This window comes from Scyliorhinus canicula, chromosome 2 (genome assembly GCF_902713615.1).
Source record: "Scyliorhinus canicula chromosome 2, sScyCan1.1, whole genome shotgun sequence".
Taxonomy (NCBI): Eukaryota; Metazoa; Chordata; class Chondrichthyes; order Carcharhiniformes; family Scyliorhinidae; genus Scyliorhinus; species Scyliorhinus canicula.
Window position 1 is genome coordinate 24,581,265 of NC_052147.1, and position 18,812 is coordinate 24,600,076.

The 18,812-nt window shown below is 43.7% G+C and overlaps 1 long non-coding RNA gene across 1 annotated transcript in view; it reads left to right on the forward strand.

Annotated features, from left to right (window-relative positions):
* LOC119951505 overlaps positions 1-5,750 on the forward strand; it is an 878,265-nt gene extending 872,515 nt beyond the window's left edge. The window contains exons 3-4 of the long non-coding RNA XR_005457639.1: positions 447-559; positions 5,560-5,750. This is a non-coding gene — a long non-coding RNA (uncharacterized LOC119951505). The remainder of the gene's footprint in view (positions 1-446; positions 560-5,559) is intronic.
* The last annotated feature ends 13,062 nt before the right edge of the window (positions 5,751-18,812 follow it).

The window sequence follows — 18,812 nt, forward strand, 5'->3', positions numbered from 1 at the left end:
AGCTGAGTTGGTACATTGCCAACTTCAAAATCAGGAATCCGAACTTGCAAAGCATGAAAAGAATGTAAAACATCAGAGAGATGAGAATTTGATTTCATGTAGTATTCTTCACAAGTCCTCCAAAGTTCAGCTGGTTTGAAATTGAAACTAAACTAGGAGGGAAGGAAGATACAGTGAGCAGAATCAAACTGGACATGAAGTCCTTCGTATTGAGCTGGAAGATGGTCAGTTCAGATGAATAATCCTATATACACAGACAAGATCTCAATGCTTCAATTGGAAAACCAGCAATGGAATGAGAAATGGGTATATCTGGTGTGGCCCTTCAGGTGCATGAAAAGGAAATGAAATTTTCTGATGAGCAATTGCAACCAAATGCTAACCTATCTTTTTGTTCCCAGATGGAGGGAAGTTGCTGCCATCTAATTTTAGTTCTTCAATTTCAGATTTTCAGCATTCACTTGCGCTTGTCAGTATAACCACAGCAAACACTGGTTTCGAAATATCAAATAGAAGCAGTCCATTCTATAAGAATGGCAAAAAAGTTCAAAATGCATTGGTAAGTCAGCAAAACCTGTCACCTCGGGCATATTGCTTCAGCTGGTTTCTGTCCTGCACTGTGATGACCTTGGCCAATTAATAATATCCTCTATGACTATCGTGTTCTTCTCTCTCCTTGTCCTCCCCCACCTCCATACAAATTAGCTCGAAAAAGCAATAGAGCTGAAGATTGAGAACAGTTTAACATTCAGCAAAGGCAGCCTAAGGAATTGATTAAGGATGTGAAAATTACAATTTGAAAGTAAACTAGCAGGGAACATAAAAACTGACTGCAAAAGTTTCTGTAAGTATGTAAAGATAAAAAGATTAATTAAAAAGTAATGTAGGCCCCTTACTGTCAAAAATGGGAGAATTCCTAACAGGGAGCAAAGAAATTAGTGAGGAACTAAATTCATACTTTGCTTCTGTCTTCACAAAGGACGATATGAATAATGTACTGGAAGTTCCCAGAAGCACACGTTTTAGTGAGGAGCTGAAAGAAATTAGTATTAGTAAAGAAATGGTTTTGGGCAAATTAATGGGATTGAAGGTGGACAAATCTCCAGGTTCTGATCATTTTCATCCCAGAGTACTTAAGGCAGTGGCCCGAGAAATATTAGATCCATTGGCGGTCATTTTCCAAAATTCTTCAGACTTGGGAATGGTTCCTAAGGATTGGAGGGTAGAAAATATAACCATACTATTCAAAAAGGTAAGTAGAGAGAAAACAGGGAACTGCAGACCAGTGAGCCTAACGTAAGTAGTAGGGAAATTGCTGGAGTCCATTATCAATGATTTCATAGCACAGCATTTGGAAAGGAGTGGTGTAATCAAATGTATGAAAGGAAAATCATACTTGACAAATCTATTAGAATTCTTTGAAGGTGCAACTCGTAGAGTTGACCAGGGAGAACCAGTGGATGTGGTTTATTTAAACATCCAGAAGGCTTTCGACAAAATCTCACATAGCAGATTAATATGTAAAGTTAAAGTGCATGGGATCATGGTAGTGTCTGGAAATGTATAGAAAGCTGGTTAGCGGACAGGAAGCAAAAATTTGGAATAAATAGGTCTTTTCTGATAGGCGGACAGTGACTAGTGGGGTACCGCAGGGATTGTGCTAGTACCCCAACTGTTCACATTGTATATTAATGATTTGGAAAACGAAACTAAATGTATTATCTCCAAATTTGCAGATAATACAAAGTTGGGTAAGGGTAAACTGTGAGGAGGATGCGGAGATGCTTCAGCGGGATTTGGACAGGTTGAGTGAGTGGGCAAATGGATGGCAGATGTAGGATAATGTGGATAAATGTGAGGTTATCTGTTTCAGTAGAATGTGTGTAAATTGAGAGAGGTGGGTACTCAGCGAGATCTTGGTATCCTCGTGCATCGGTCCCTGAAAGTAAGCACGCAGGAACAGCAGACAGTAAAGTCGGCAAAAGCTATGTTGGCCTTTATAACAAGAAGATTTGAGTAGGCGAATAGAGATGTTTTATTGCAATTGCATGTGGCATTGGTAAGGCCAAACCTGACGTATCGTGTGCAGTTTTGGTGCCCTTATGTTCTTGCTATGGAGTGAGTGCAGCGAAGGTTTATCAGGCTGATTCCTGGGATGGCGGACTGTCATATGAGGAGAGACTAAATTGGTGAGGATTATATTAATTGGAGTTCAGAAGAGTGAGAGGGGATCTCATAGAAACTAACGAAATTCTAACAGGATTAGACTGGGTAGAAAGAATATTTTGGATGGTGAGGGAGTCCAGAACTAGCGGACATAGCTTGAGGATAAGGGATTACCCTTTCAGGACTGAGGCGAGGAGAAATGTTTTCAACCAGAAGGTGGCAAATCTGTAGAATTCACGACCACAGAAAGTAGTTGAGGCCAAATTTCAAGAAAGAATTAGATAGAACAGTACAGCACAGAACAGGCCCTTCGGCCCTCGATGTTGTGCCGAGCAATGATCACCCTACTCAAACCCACGTATCCACCCTATACCCGTAACCCCACAACTCCCCCCCTTAACCTTACTATTAGGACACTACGGGCAATTTAGCATGGCCAATCCACCTAACCCGCACATCTTTGGACTGTGGGAGGAAACCAGAGCACCCGGAGGAAACCCACGCAGACACAGGGAGAGCGTGCAGACTCCACACAGACAGTGACCCAGCCGGGAATCGAACCTGGGACCCTGGAGCTGTGAAGCATTTATGCTAACCACCATGCTACCGTGCTTCCTGATATAACTCTTGGGGTTGAAGGGAGGATATAAAGGAATGGTGGGATCAGGCTATTGAACTTGATGATCAGCCATGATCAAAGTGAAAGGCGGAGCAGGCTCGAAGGGCCGAATGGCCTCCTCCTGCTACTATTTTCTATGTTTCTATCTCTCCACAGACTTTGATATGTTTTACTCCATTACCTTTCTTCATCAGCCCTCCGCTGGCGATCTTCAGGGGGTTGAGCTGCACATTTCCAAATTCGCTGGTCAATTTGTGTTGCTCCATTGGTTGCTTCATAAAAAAGGCAACTTCCCCCAAGCCTCTCCTTTAATTTAATGACTTTCTGGATTTACACATTAATTCTTTATTAAAGTTCTTTCAGAAGGTTAGAGCTGATGTGAAAATTGTTGATGTAAGACTAATCAATTGCTCGGGTCCAGAAAGAGAACAATTTAAACTTTTCGATCTCATTCATGCATGTAATAAATTCTTCTTAGATATCATAAGATGATTAAATTTTACACTTCTAATGCTTTTGAATTATTTCCTGATCTTTCTTTCCCTCTTTATTTTTCTTTCTGTACTTAGCTTGACTCTAATTTACCCTTTATTTCTCAGTCATTCCTGTTTCTTTCTCAATTCTTAAATGTTGTTTATCAAGCAGATTTACTGCTGATCTTATTGTTAGCAAGCTCCTCGATGACCCTAACTCTCACCCTGCTGTTATCAGTTGGCACCTCCAGCAAAGCAGCATGGTGACACGGTGGTTAGCACTGTTGCCTCACAGCATCAGAGACCCGGGTTCTATTCCAACCTCGGTTGACTGTGTGGAGTTTGCCCATTCTCTCCGTGTCTGCGTGGGTTTTCTCCGGGTGTTCTGGTTTCCTTCCACAGTCCAAAGATGCGCAGGTTAGGTGAACTGGCCGTGCCAAATTGCCCCTAGCTGGGGTTATGGGGATAGGGTAGGGGATTGGGCCTAGGTAGGGTGCTCTTTCAGAGATTCAGTGCAGGCTCAATGGTCCGAATGGCCTCTTTCTGCACTGTAGGGATTCGTTGATTCAAGGTACGGTGAAAAACACGTAAATCAGGATTTTCTGCTGGCAGCAGGATTTTCCAGTTCCGCCGTTGTCAACAGGGTTTCCTGCTGCTGACACCCTCTGCCGCTCGGGTACCCATGGCGGCAGTTTGCTATTGATGGGGCCAGATGATCCCGCTGGTGGGAACAGGTCAAAAATCCCTCCCGTAACTTGCAGGAAAATGTTAAACACTGCAGGATGGCCAACTCCAGCAAGATTCTGTCCAACATTCATGTGGGATTACAATACTGCAAAATGCTATCAAGCCAGGCTTGTGGTCTGCAACCGTACACCCCCAACCTGCTGTCCCCACACCCCTCCGCCAACCCAGCCCCACCCCACTATCTTCTCATTTGCCTATTTCCTCAGGACTAACGCTGTATGGTGGCTGGACAAATTTAGACGAGAATCAATTAGCAATCAACATTTGAATACCCAATTAGGCATCAACAACTCACTGGTTTTATCAAAACCAGGTAAAACCAGAAGAGTTATTTGGAGCTGGCCTTGACTGGTGTTAATTGGTCACTTCTCAGCAGAAACTGGCACTACACCAATGAGGTGACCTCTGTGGTACACGGAGCAGGAAATTCTCTCACCACTCTGCACTAATTAGTTCATCTCAGAAGGGGCAGATTGCAGTTAGTTATATCTCCCTGTGTTTGGAGATTTGACAGGGACTCCTACCCAATACAGCAACCCTTATTGGATGCACGTGTGCATGTAAGAACTGAATAAGTCAAATTGTAAGGTCAAATTGTAAGGATAGCTCACTGAACTCAAAGTTCACATTGGGATAATGAACCCTTGGGCAAGTCCAAAGATGTGCTGGTTCGGTGAATTGGTCATGCTAAGTTGCCCCGTAGTGTCCAAAAGGTTAGGTGGGATTACTGGGTTGGGGATAGAGTTGAAGCATGGGCTTAAGTAGGGTGCTCTTTCTAGGTGCCAGTGCAGACACGATGGGCCGAGTGGTCTCCTGCACTGTAACTTCAATCAAATCCTATCAACGATTGCCAACCCTGGTTTGATGTGTTCCTGGAGGTTACATCATGGATCACCCACCTCCGACCAACCTTTTGCCTCTTCACTCCTGCAATTTCTTGCATAATATGTTCATTCTGGCACTACCTGACCTTCCCGAACCAGGTGGAGAGTTGGCTGATCACAATCCTACAGAGAATCATCCAAACATTACTGTTTGTCCTTTCACCTCCAATAAATAATGACCAAAAGTGTTTCAAGAAAACCAAAAGTAAACACAATTTCATGCTGATATTACTATTATGTTTCTCTATGGTTGATTTCAGCAATGTCCAGGAAATTAATCTTTAATACTTAGAGACTCCAAGACAATCCTAGAGTGTTGTCAACTCTATGGAGAGATTCCTATCTGCGCAACTGTAGGAATTGAGGACGGGTGAAAGCGAAAAGCAGAAATATTTAAAACAGATGTTGTGTCTCACTGTTTACACAGAGAATATTATATGTATTATAATGTATAATATATAATGTATCTACAATATTAGAATATGGACTGTTTAATCAGCGGAAAAGATCATTGCACCATTTTAAGTGAAAAGTTTTCAAAAGAGGAATCCATTAAGAGGTGACAATTGAATTTGTTTTCATTAAACCATCCCTCCTTTGATGCTGAAAGTATTGATGTTTCTCTCCTATTCCCTCCTCTCAGCTTCCCTCTTTTTCTTCTCACCCTCAGGTACAACATACAATCCGTGGATGTGTATTGATACCAAGCTAAACAACCATGTATAGCTCGGAGCTTTTATATTCCAGTGAAGTGAGAGAAAACAATGGACCTTCACTGCTGCCAGAACTAACCCATTAAAGATGATTACACTTACAAGCGAATTCAAAGAGGAAGAGCAGAACATTTACCATAAATGTAAAAGACTGGATATTCAAGCAGTTTGACCATCCATTTTTTTAAATTTAGCGTGTCCAATTCATTTTTTCCAAGGGGCAATTTAGCGTGGCCAATCCACCTACCCTACACATCGTTGGGCTGTGGGGTGAAAACCACACAAACCCCACACAGACAGTGACCCAGAGCTGGGATCGATCCTGGGCCCTCGGCGCCGTGAGGCACCAGTACTAACCACTGTGACCACCCACTTTTAATAGATCTTGTGTGTATGTGTGTGTGTGTGTACGTGTCAGACCTGTGAAGTCTGAACATTAACAGCAGCAAGGATACTCAATTGGAGTGCTCACATAGAGCCATAGAGCTATAATGATGCCATTACACTGGGGGCAAGTGTCTCTCTTCTTAATCAGCATTCTTTGATGCTAGAGAGAAACCTCATGGCTCGTCTCTGAATTGACTCCATGGCTTATTTATTCCTTTATGCTCGGATGACCAAAACTGAACACAAAGTCAAGGTATGATCCAAACAGTTTTAGTATGACATTTTTCAATTTGCAGTCAATGGACCTAAGAATACAATTATTTTCTAGTTGTTTTTTTTGTTTATTGCTCCTCCACAAAGTTTAACGCTGAATGTAATGTCGCTCCCGATCCCTGCTGCTTTGGCTTTTGTCATTTCTACATCATTTATATCAGCTGCTTTTGGTACCTTGTCTTTCTGTAAATGTATAGCTCGTTGCATTCAACTGCATGGATGCTCATCTGGCTCTGATTTCCGCAGTTGTGTTTGGAATCCATGGGCAGCATTCTCTGGTCCCCCAGCCGCATGCTTCTCAACGGAATGCCATTTGCTGGTGGCGGGATTTTCTACTCCTGTCGCTTGTTCATGGGATTTTCCATTGAGGCCAACCCACACCACCGGGGATGAGTGATTGAAACACTTATGGTGCAAACTGTGAAGTTAGTGGGGCTAGAGAAACTTGCACTCCTCCCATTCCAGTCCTAACAGTTGCATATTTAATCTAACTCTCTTTGTATATCCATTTATCCACCTCCAAAGTTTCCCTTACCTCATCCCTACCCCACCCCACAATCACCAACTCCAACCCCCCATCCTCCATCAACAACCCCAGACCCCATTCCAACCCTAGACCCCAATTCCAGTTAAGTCCTGTTTATCAATTCTAAGCTGACAATGCTGAGGAAATATTGTCTTGTTGGAAGTGTCATTATTTGAATGAAATATTAAACCAAGGCTCTGCCTATTTCATTTCGGCCAATGTTAAAGATCCCATGGCACTATTCAAAGAACAATATGTGCTTCCCCCAGTCACATGGCTACGATAATTTAACTGAACGTAAACTGCATGTGGCAATTTCACTCAATTGGGAGCATTTACAACTTAAATTCAGAAGTCTTTGTGATAGACACATTTCAATCCTCAGGTTGCAGAAATGCTCAGCTGATATGCTCCAATTACCTTGTGCTAACCCTACCTATTGGACTTGTCCATGCTGTTTAGAGTCATAGAGCCATAGATGTTTCCAGCATGGAAACGGGCCCTATGGCCCAGCTTGCCCATGTTTGAAGCAGAGCAGTGAGTTGCCTGGCCAAATGACCACCATTAAATAGTGATGGATATAACTCTCACCACCAAAGCTGAGCTTAAAGCAAAAAAAACCCTGCCTACAATCACCACTACCAAATGTCCCATTGTCTACAGCTTAAGGGTTGTCACTTATCATAGAATAGTTGCAGCACATTGGGAGGCCACTAAGTCTATCATGCCTGTGCTGGCCCTTTATAAGAGCAATTCGCCGAATGCCTCCCCTATCCTTTTCCCATAGCCTTGCATAGATAAAAAACCCAATTTACTTTTGAATCCTGTGATTGATTCTGCCTCCACTACTCTTGAACAGCACATTCCAAAACTTAACCAATCGTTGTGTGAGAAAGTTTTTCCTCATGTCGTCATCGCCTCTTTTGCCATTAACCTTACATCTGTAACTTCTGGTTCTTGATCCTTCCTTGAATGAGGCCCTTCCCCCCTTTGCACTATGTCCAAACACCTCATGATTTTGAACACCTTTATAAATCTCCTCTCAACTTTCTCTTCCCCAAGGAGAACAACTGCAATTTCTCCAAGCTATCTCCATAACTACATAACTGAAGTTTCTCATCCTTGGAATCGTTCTCGTGAAATTACCAGAAAGTTAACTGGGCCTGCCATATCTGCGTTGTGGTTACAAGATCTGTAACAGGCAAATGATCTCTTCACCACTTTATACAGCCCTGCCATCTAAAATGCTCTAGATAGGATGGAATCCTTATCCCTTACCTGGATGAGGTAGTTGCTACAAGACTAGTAGGTTCACATCATCAAGAAAAGCAATTTGCTTAATCGACATCTCTTCTGTTGAGTCAATATCCACTCTTTCACTGCTTTTGCTGAAGTATGTACTGTATGAAGAATGCAATGCAGCAATTCACCAAGCATACTTCCATAGTGCCTGCCAGAGGAGGATAAGTCCAGTAATATCGTGGGAAAGCCTTCAATTCCATCCTGACTTGCACAGGTGAATCTTAGTTATTGGTGGGTAGAATTCCTGGCATTCCCTGCTGAATACCGCAGTGACAGCACCATCAATACAACATCTGTCTCAATTCAAGAAGGTTTTCTAAAGCGCATATATAAATGCACTCTTTCATTTCATAAAATGCGCATTGTACATTTAAACGAGCTCAAGTATGTTTAAACATGAGGTGAACATAACGTCGAACTCAGTGGTGTGTGATAGACACTTGCTCAATGAACAATTTGTCACTATCTTGGATATTGTCTGGTTTGCACTGTACGACAATAAGGGCAGCAGTTATTTGCAACACAGCGGGTTGGATGATATTTTTGATTTATGATTGGTCCCCTTGGATGACAAGACACATCCAAGTTGGTCTGGAATGTGCGCTGTGATTCGGCCTGCTGCAGAGTAAATGATTGTTCTCTGCCGTGTATAATTTGATCCAGTCATTGTCAGACAGGCAAACAGGTTTCAGAGATTACAGTGAAGCTGTGATTCAGCAGTATGACTGAGCAAGGTGCAATTATGTTAAGAACAGCCATATAGTAGCATGCAAAAAGTGGAGCAAGTGATAACTTTATGAAGATTCTTTGTTTATGGAGTGTTCTTTAAGTGCAATCAACATTATTCTTGGCCAGCAAAAATAAAAAATAAACTTTATTTCCTAATTAGCAGGTTAGGAAACTCTGCTGGAGTTACGTTTCTTTCCCTTCTGGAAGTGGTCCTATAATACTTTTCACATTGCATTACAGAGAGTAGCAATAATGCACATCTATATTTGACGATGTGTGGTGCAGCTTATAAGTCTTGTTCGTCCTGGGTTTTGCTGTCTCCCACATGCGGCCTTGAATCCACACTTGTTTCAAGCTCAAGGCTCAACCAGTCAACAAAACAAAGGTTTGGAGCTGACCTGCAATGGCGTAGAGGCCCCACTACCAATTCCTTCTCCAGCCCCTCCTCTGGAGGCTGAACACTCGGGCATGCATGGCCAATCTGAGTGCACATGCAGAAGAGGGTCCGGGACAGTTTGCAATAATCACTCTGAACCACAGACACTTTGCCAATTCATGGTCTCAGTCTGAATTGCTGCCAAACATCCTCCGCATATCCGTATCAAGTTCAAAGAGCGTGTGGAGAAAAGTCATCGACCTGAAACATTATCAGATTAAGTCTTCAGTGAGAGTTGCTAACATACATTTCTTTGCCAATATTTTTAGGGTGACCATGTAAGATTGAATTGATTCATCTGCTCTTTGGTTTGTTGAAATGAACACATGTCTATCAAGAATTATTCTCAAATTGTTTCAGGGTTATCTTGGAGTCGTCATTTTATTCCTCTATCTGATATATAAATGACTTGAATTTTTGATGGCCTCGGGACCCACGTATATTTATAGGGTATAAGCCTGTACCTTTTTAGACATGTGAAAGTGCTGCGCCGCACTTATCAAGGATGAGGCGGTCATTGTGGCAAAGACCTTGTGCCATGCTGCCAACTTCAGACACCATGTAGAATGCTGTGGGTTCCATAAATCTCCAACATCAAGGATTTCCAACAAAGGTAGTTTATTCCTAAACTCAACAGCTGTATACAATAGTTATGCTCTTCCTGTGCCCTGTGGATAATTCCCATGCTCTACCATGTGGCCTCCTTTACAGCCATGTCATCCTGTTCTCACATCGCCTCTTGGTCTACAGCACCTAACCTTGGCAAAGAATTTCATCCTCAAATTGGAAGTTGCAACTTTCAGTGATTTCAAGCCCTCTTCCAAAAGCTCAGGCAATATGAAGTGAATGGTTTTATGTCTGAAGTTTTAGTCATAGTTCTTATCTTCACTAATTTAAATGAAAAAGTAGACTTGAATGATGAAGTATAATTACAACAATAAAGCATGCTTATAGACTATTTTGTTGCCTGTGCACATTCTTACCATATAAGAACAGAATCATAAACACGAGTGAGAATGTGAGAAGGAAATAATTTGTGCTTCTTCAGGTAATTAATGATGTATCCAGCACCATGCTACATTACAATAGTAACTACATTTTAACTGTACTTTATTGGTTGTAAAGAGTTTTGTGACAGCTGAAAGTGAAGGATGGTGTAGAGCATTAGTGAGAAAGGATCTTGGCTCAGAAAACCATGAAGTAGAATCAGCATGGGTGGAGGTTAAAATAGCAACAATCAGAAAATGCGAGTTGAGTAATTGAGTCATAGTAGCATCAAAAAACATTAAACAAGAAATTACTGAGCATGAAACAAAAGCAATGTAATAATTTTACGGGAAGTAAACCTTCATATAGACTGGACCAATTAAATTGGTAAGGGAGGACTAGAAGATGAGTTTATAAAATGTTTTTGTGACAGTTTCCTGGAGCAATACACTGTGGGACCATCTAGGGTAAAGCTAATTTAGATCTAGTATTGTGTAATGAGGCAGGATTAATTAATAATCTTATCGTAAAAGATCCCCTGGGAAATAGTAATCATAGTACAACTATGTTCTATTTTACATTTGAAAGTGACATATTCCAATCAAAATTGAGAATCCTGAACGTAAATAAAGTCAGTTATGAATGCAAGGGGAGGAATGGCTAAGGTTGATTGGGAAAAAAGGTTTAACAGTTGTGCCATAAGTAATGGGAAACATTTAAATAAACCATTTAAAATATGCAACAAAAGTACATTCCATTGACAAACAAAAAACTTGGCAAGAAAGATATATCCATGCCTTATTCAGGGAATTAAGGATAGTATGAAGTTAAAAGATGTTTATTACATGGCAAATAGTTGTGACAGGTCTGAGGATTGAGATTGTTTCACAAACCAGCAAAGGGCCTACAAAATGTTAATAAAACAGAAAAAAAATACAAGAGTAAACTAGCCAGGAATAGAAAAGCAGATGGTTTTCTGCAAGTATATGAAAAGGAAGAGAGTAGCTAAAGTAAATGTTGGTCTCTTAGAAACAGATACAGGATAAATTATTATGGGGAATGAGGAAATGGCAGAGACATTGAACAAATATTTTGTTTCTGTGTTTGCAGGAGAAGACAGAAGTTGCAGGTCAAAAAGAGCCCTTCAACCCCCTCCCCCCACCTCCTTCAACACATACAGGTCAATCAACCAGTGGCAAACCAGAGGGAGGCTTGGCAACTCTGACAGACTGAGCTTGGGCCAATGTGCAGCTGTGGCCCTGGATGTAACATTTTTCAGTGGTCTGAAGAAGATGAGAGAGAATCCTAGCAATCAGGCCATCAGTGCCTCGATCGATCCAGTAGAAAGACTCAGTGGAAGAAGGATTAATTCAGGCAGTAGAAACTCAATGACTCATGGGCCAAGCTGGTTGTTAATAGTGTTAGCACTGGGCAGGACTCTCCCCACTAATGCAGAGACAGAGACTGAGAGATGAGCAGGGCAAGGATAGGACTGGATACTCTCTGACTTCAGTACATGTGCAGAGTGCAGCCTTGAAGGAAGAGGAACTCGTAATCCCATCTGCTGACCCAGCAACCCAATCTGGAGTCAAGACACACAGTTTGGCAATTGTAGGTCCCTTACATTAAAAGATGCTAGTCTATTATAAAAGACCTGAAAGCAGAACATTTGGAAAGCATTAATGGGATTGGACAAATCCAGTAAGAGATTATGAAAGCCAAATCAGACTTAACAAACCTACTGGAGTTTTTTGAGGGTATAACTAGTAAGATAGATAAGAGAGAAGCAGTGGATGTAGTGCCTTTGGACTTTAAAAAGGCTTTGAAGAAGTTCGCTCATCAGAGATTGGTGGGCAACATTGAAGCACATGGGATGGGGGGTAATGCATTGGCAGAGAAGAAACAGAAAATGGGAATAACCCAATGACACTGAAAATTCGGAGTTGCAGGCAGCGACTAATAGGGTACCACAGGAACCAGTGCTTGGCCTCCAGCTGTTCATGATTTCCATAAATTACCTTGATGAGGGATCCAAAAGTAATACTTCAAAGTTTGCTGATGACACCAAACTGGGTGGAATTGTGAGTTGTGAGGAGAATGCAAGGATACCGCAAAGCGATTCAGATAAGTTGAGTGAGTGGGCAAACAGATGGCAGATGCAGTATAATGTGGCTAAATAGGAAGTTATGCACTTTGGTGTGAAAAGCAGAAAGGAAGAGTTTTATTTGAATGGTGATATATTGGGAAGTGTGGGTGTACAAAGGTATCTGGATGTCCTTGTACACCATTCAATGAAAGTGGCGAGGCAGGTGCAGCAAGCAATTAAGAAGGAAAAATGGAACACTGGCCTTCATTGCAAGAGGATTTGAGTTCAGAATTAGAGATGCCTGATTGCAGTTATACAGGGCTTTGGTGCGACCACACCTGGAGTAATGTGTGCAGTTTTGTTCTTTCTACCTAACAAAGGTTATACTTGCCATGCAGGGAGTGCAGTGGATGTTCAATAGGCTGATACCGGATATAGTGGGGCTGTGCTATGAGGAGAATCTGGTTTGACTGGACCTGCATTCGCTAGAGCTTAGAAGGATGAGAGGAGATCCAATTGAAACAAACAGGCTGTACAGACTAGATGCAGGGAGGGTGTTTTCCTTGCTTGGGGAATCTAGAACCAGTGGATACAGCCTCAGGATATGGGGTAAAACATTTAGGTCTGAGATGAGGAAAGATTTTGTCACTCAAAGAGTAGTGAACCTGTGGAACCCTCCACCACGGAAGGCTGTGGAGGCAAAGTAACTGAATGTATTCTAGAAAAAAATAGATATTGTTTCAGATTTTAATGTAATCATGGAGTTATGGAGAGAAAGCAAAAATTGAGATCGAGGATCAGCTATAATAATATTGAATGGTGGAACAGGCTCCAAGGGCGAAAGGGCCTACCCCTGTTCCTAGTTTCTTCGTTTCCATGCTGGTCTAACAGGTGGCTGTATCATTAACTGGCTGACCTCTGTAACTCCTTTCCTGTGTTTGCTGAACTTCCGACCTGCATCAGAGCTAGGGATAACGTTCACTGGGGAAAATGACTGCTCAAAAAGTCCCGATGCAACTTTATTTATTGCTGCTTGCAGGGTACTGGTGGAACTTTCAGGGTCATTGGGTTAGTTGCCTTGAGCTGAAAATAGCATTAACAGTCCTCCATGATCTCTTACATGAGGTAAAATGCTTCTCTGGTTTGGGCTCCATCTGCCGCCCCCATTCCCAAACTACTGCACTGGCCCCAACCCCTCAGCAATGCTGGATGCCAGGAAAACAATAACATTCCTCACACCTGACACTTCAAAACGTTAGTGATAGAAAAAATACTGAATCATAATTTACCCTCATTAACAAGAATTTTTTTTGTATATCTGGCCAAATTTCAATGCTCACTGTCACTTCCAATAGAAAGTCACAAAATTGATGACATATGGCAGGGAGGAGGTACCAATCCCTCCTTCATCCTTGTGGAAATCTCTCCAAAACAGGTAGTTAAAAAAAAAATAGGAAGGAAAATTTGCTCCTAAATTATGCCTTTTGCATGATGTCAAATTTCAACTGCGTTGCTTTAAACATATGGTGAAGAAGATTAGAAGAAAACATGAAATCCATTGAGAAAGGCTTTGGAAGGAACTATTCCTTTTTCATACATCTTTGCTCTATTCTGAGACTCTCCTTACCCCTTCTCTGATAAAGATTTATCTTATTTCAAGCATCCGATGAAAAATGAACCAAATGCTTTCATTCCTTTGAAAGGTTGATGAAGACTCAACTCAGTAGTGCAGAATTTGAATGCTACTTGGCAGCATCTTGATGCTCACTACAATCAAAGGCACATTGTAATGAGGAACTTTGGTGATGTTACCAGAATGGCATAAACAAGGGGCTTATTGATCTATGTTGGTTTGTCTAGCTGAGGAATGATTGCTGAGACATCAGTAAGTTTGAACGATAGCTGGTTTATTAAAAAGTAAGTAAACAGTACACAGCTACTCATGACTAGCTGTTACACAACTGAACATTTGAACATTCTCCCTCTCGACAACTCACGTGTTCCCTTATACCAGGATTATAGGAGGTGCCATTTACAGTCGCACATTGAACTCTTAATACAATCCCTAATTCTACATTAATAATTCAAATCATCATAAAGATGTCTGAATATTTCACACATTGACTATTTCCATCCTTCAGCTCTGCAGCAGCATATGAATGTAATGAATCCACTGAAGACCTCGCCAACAGGAAGAGCTGGAAAATCCTACCCATGTAATCTTCTAGTCAGCACTGCTTTGGTTTTTCTGTTTATTATTCTATATATATAAAATATCCATGAACCCTGTTACATCTGTTTCCATTCTTGAAACATTGAAAGCTTTGCAGTTGCTGTTCTTGGGTCTTCTGGACAAGCGTGCGTTTACCTGCTCAAACCAGGCTCTTATATCATTTAATGCATCCCAGCTATTCCCTAACATCCCCACAGCTTCTCTCTGCTGTCAATATCTTTGGTTGTCAACTTTTCTCAGATCATTCAGATCCATAAAATAAACTCTGTAAACTTGTACCGATGATTTTTACCTAAATATTTTAGCAATGTTCCATGATTCAGAAGCAAGTCCAAACCTTCTTTTGATTTCTTCTTCAGAACTCAATACTTCACATGGTTAGAAAATGATACCTTCAATTTTTCTTGAGAGTCCAACTGCCTACAGGGGCAGGTGTTGGTGCCAACAATGCCTGCCATCTAGGCCAACATCAACTGGGTGGCATCCGTGTTGGAGGCCTTGGGGGCGATTATATCGGCCATGGGTCAGGATGTCCAAGGCCTGATGCACTCTTTGTGGGTAGTGGCCAAGGCACAGGACAGGGCTATGTACCAAGGCTCAGTCACAATAGTTATGGCTTAGGGAGTAGTTGGCATTCCCGGGTACTGGTTGGCCTGTACCAATCCCGGAAAGAAGTGGTGCAGTCACTGAGTGACCTGTCACCGTCCAAGAGGGAGGTGGTCCACTCCCTGTGCTCCATGGCTGCGAGCATGGAGACAGTGGACAAGACGAGAACTGGCGTGCCAGGTGGCAGGGCAGCCAAAACTGGTGTGCCAGGTGTCGGGGGATCCCCAGAAGTTCATTCCAGTCATAGCCCCATCCCACTGTGTAGCCCAGGGGCCATTGGGCACCCTGAGGGAGAAGGAGGTGCCAATGACTTCTGCAGAGGCGGTGCTGGAACACCACAGTGCCTCAGACTCCTCCACTCTTGTCCCTGATGCATCCGATGGGCAGTGGACAGAACAGGGTGGCACCTCGCCTCTTTGGACAGCGGGAAACTGCCGGGCCAATCCAGCCCCGGCCGCCAGGTCACAGGGTAGGGTTTGCAGCAGGCCAACTCCACCCCTGATGTACCAACCACCTGGGGAACCACCTTGACATAGCGGTAGTACCCGTAAGGCCAGAAAGTTACACACCAGTTAAGCGTTCGTGGACATCTTTAACCTATCCATACTCCGCTCCGAGGTCCCCACCTGCTTCAAGAAAACCACCCTCATACCGATGCCAAAGAAGAACCAGGCAACGTGCCTCAATGACTACTGTCCAGTGGCCCTGACTTCAGTCGTAATGAAGTGCTTCGAGAGGTTGGTCATGAAGTGCATCACCACCATACTTCCAGAACGCCTTGATCCACTGCAATTCGCATACTGCCAGAACCGGTCCACAGCAGATGCCAGCTCCCTGAGCCTACACAATCCCTAGAGCATCTCGACAATAAGGACTCCGACATCAGACTCCTACTCATTGAATGCAGCTCCGCCTTCAAAACCATAATCCAGCCACGCTCATATGAAAGCTCCAAAACCTAGAACTTGGCTCTTCATTCTGCAACTGGATCCTCAGATTTCTGACCCTCAGACCACAGTCAGTAAGAATAAACAACAGCACCTCCTTCACAATAGTCCTCAATACCGGGACCCCGCAAGGCTGCATACTCAGCCCCCTACTATACTCACTATACACACACAACTGCGTGGTAAAATTTGGTTCCAACTTCATCTACAAGTTTGTTAACGATACAACAATAATGGGCCGGATCTCGAATAACGACGTGTCAGAATACAGGAGGGAGATAGAGAAACTAGTGGAGTGGTGCAGCGACTACAATCTATCCCTCAATGCCAGCAAAGCTAAGTAGCTGGTCATTGACTTCAGGAAACAAAGTACTGTACACACCGCTGTCAGCATCAACGGGGCCGAGGTGGAGATGGTTAGCAGTTTCAAATTCCTAGGGGTACACATCTCCAAAAATCTGTCCTGGTCCACCCACGTCGCGCCACCACCAAGAAAGTGCAACAGCACCTTTACTTCCTCAGGAAACTAAGGAAATTCAGCATGTCCACATTATCTCTTACCAACTTTAACAGAGGTGCCATAGAAAGCATCCTATCGGGCTGCACCACAGCCTGGTACGGCAACTGTTTGGCCCAAGACCGCAAGAAACTTCAGAGAGTCATGAACACAGCCCAGTCCATCACACAAACCTACATCCCATCCATTGACTCCATCTACACCTCCCGCTGCCTGGGGAAAGCGGGCAGTATGATCAAAGATCCCTCCCACCCGGCTTACTCACTCTTCCAATTTCTTCCATCGGGCAGGAGATACACAATTTTGAGAACACGCACGAACAGACTCAAAAACAGCTTCTTCCCCGCTGTTACCAGACTTCTAAATGACTCTCTTATTGGCTGACCTGATTAACACTACATCCCTGTATGCTTCACCTGATGCTGGTGTTGTGTAGTTATGTTGTGTACCTTGTTTTGCCCTATTATGTATTTTCTATTATTTCCTTTTCTTTTCATGTACTTAATGATCTGTTGAGCTGCTCGGAGAAAAATATTTTTCACTGTGCCTCAGTACACTTGACAATAAACAAAATCCATATCCAAATCCAAGTGACATGGGTGAAATAGAACATACAGTGCAGAAGGAGGCCATTCGGCCCATCGAGTCTGCACCGACCCACTTAAGCCCTCACTTCCACCCTATCCCGTAACCCAATAACCACTCCTAACCTTTTTGGTCACTAAGGGCAATTTATCATGGCCAATCCACCTAACCTGCACATCTTTGGATGTGCAGAGCACAGGATAGCGTCCTAGGAGAGGGAACAGGCTTGTATATGAATGTTCACCTTTTCACAATAAACACCTGTGATCAAACGTTTCAACCTGCCTTGGTGCTCTGTCAGAAGGGTGCGAGGGATGGGCTGGGATGGGCTGGACTGGGCTTGCTGCAAGCGGGGCACTGGACGGGGGTGGGGTTGGTGCGTGTCAAGATGTGCGGTCGTTGGAGGTGGCTAGGATGAAGGCCACCATTCTTGGCTGAATTCCAAAGTCCATTGTCTGCAGGAGGTGAAAGGCAGACATGTTAGCATGGTGCACATCTCTGTGCCCAACCAGGTCCAAAGGGTTACACGGTGGCCCTGTCCTGTACTGCAGCCCCTGCTCTCGCATGTCCCCTTCACTCACCCTCCCTCCTCTCCCATACCCATTCCTACCCCCGGCCATTGCCCCGGCACTCTGCCGTCAGCAGCCCAGCCCTGGTCCTGTTGGTGTGCCCGGCACCACGGGCCTCTGGTCCCAGCACCTGTCCCTGCTGTCAGACCCACGTCCTGCCAGCAGAGGTACTGGTGACTGGCCATATCCATGCCGGTGGTACACTCTGTGGCCACCATCCAGTGTCCTCTTGTTGGGATACTGTGGGTGTCCCCCTTGGGTAGGCCCCGCCGGTGGGTGATGTCTGGTTGTGTGGGAGGGGTTTTTTTTGCGGCGGAGGGAGGGTGACGTGCGGGGGTGGTGGGCTGGGAGCACCCATACGGCCGGTGTCACTGTGCTCAACCACAGGACCCAGTGGGCAGTCAGGGGGGTGTGCAGCAGGAGGGTCATCCTGCAGGCTACCGCGGTGGTGGTCCATGCCTGGACACCCTGGTCCCGGGTGGTCACCCCCCGCTACTCCTATCCGACCCTGGCAGATGAACTCTGCCCAGTCGGCCATGCCAGCAGCAGAACCAGCAGCCAATGGTCACGTGTCTGCGAACATGTCCTACCTCCTCTCTTTCCTTTAGCAGCCACGCGCCTGTTTCCCGATATTTAAAACTCTAGTGAAACCTGCCATTGGTAATTCCTCCTGGCAGAGGCGGAGCGTCATGGAATTCCCGGAGAATACCGGGTGGGGCCTGTTAATGAATGCCAAGGGCGATCATTTTACGTGCAGAGTAGAATGCATTCCCTTTGTACTTCTCTTTTCCCTCCTTTTGTTTCAAAATGACTTTATACCTTATGTATAATTTCGATCTACAAGACCATAGATGATGGCTTGCTACAGAAGAAAATAACATACTAGATATTACACTGTTGATTCCATTTTCTGTTCGTCTGAATAAGTGGAACTTGTTCAGAGAAAGGTGTCTCAGGCACAAAGGTGAACCAGTGAACCAGGTTATCGGAGATGTGGAGATGCCGGCGTTGGTAAGGGGTGAGCACA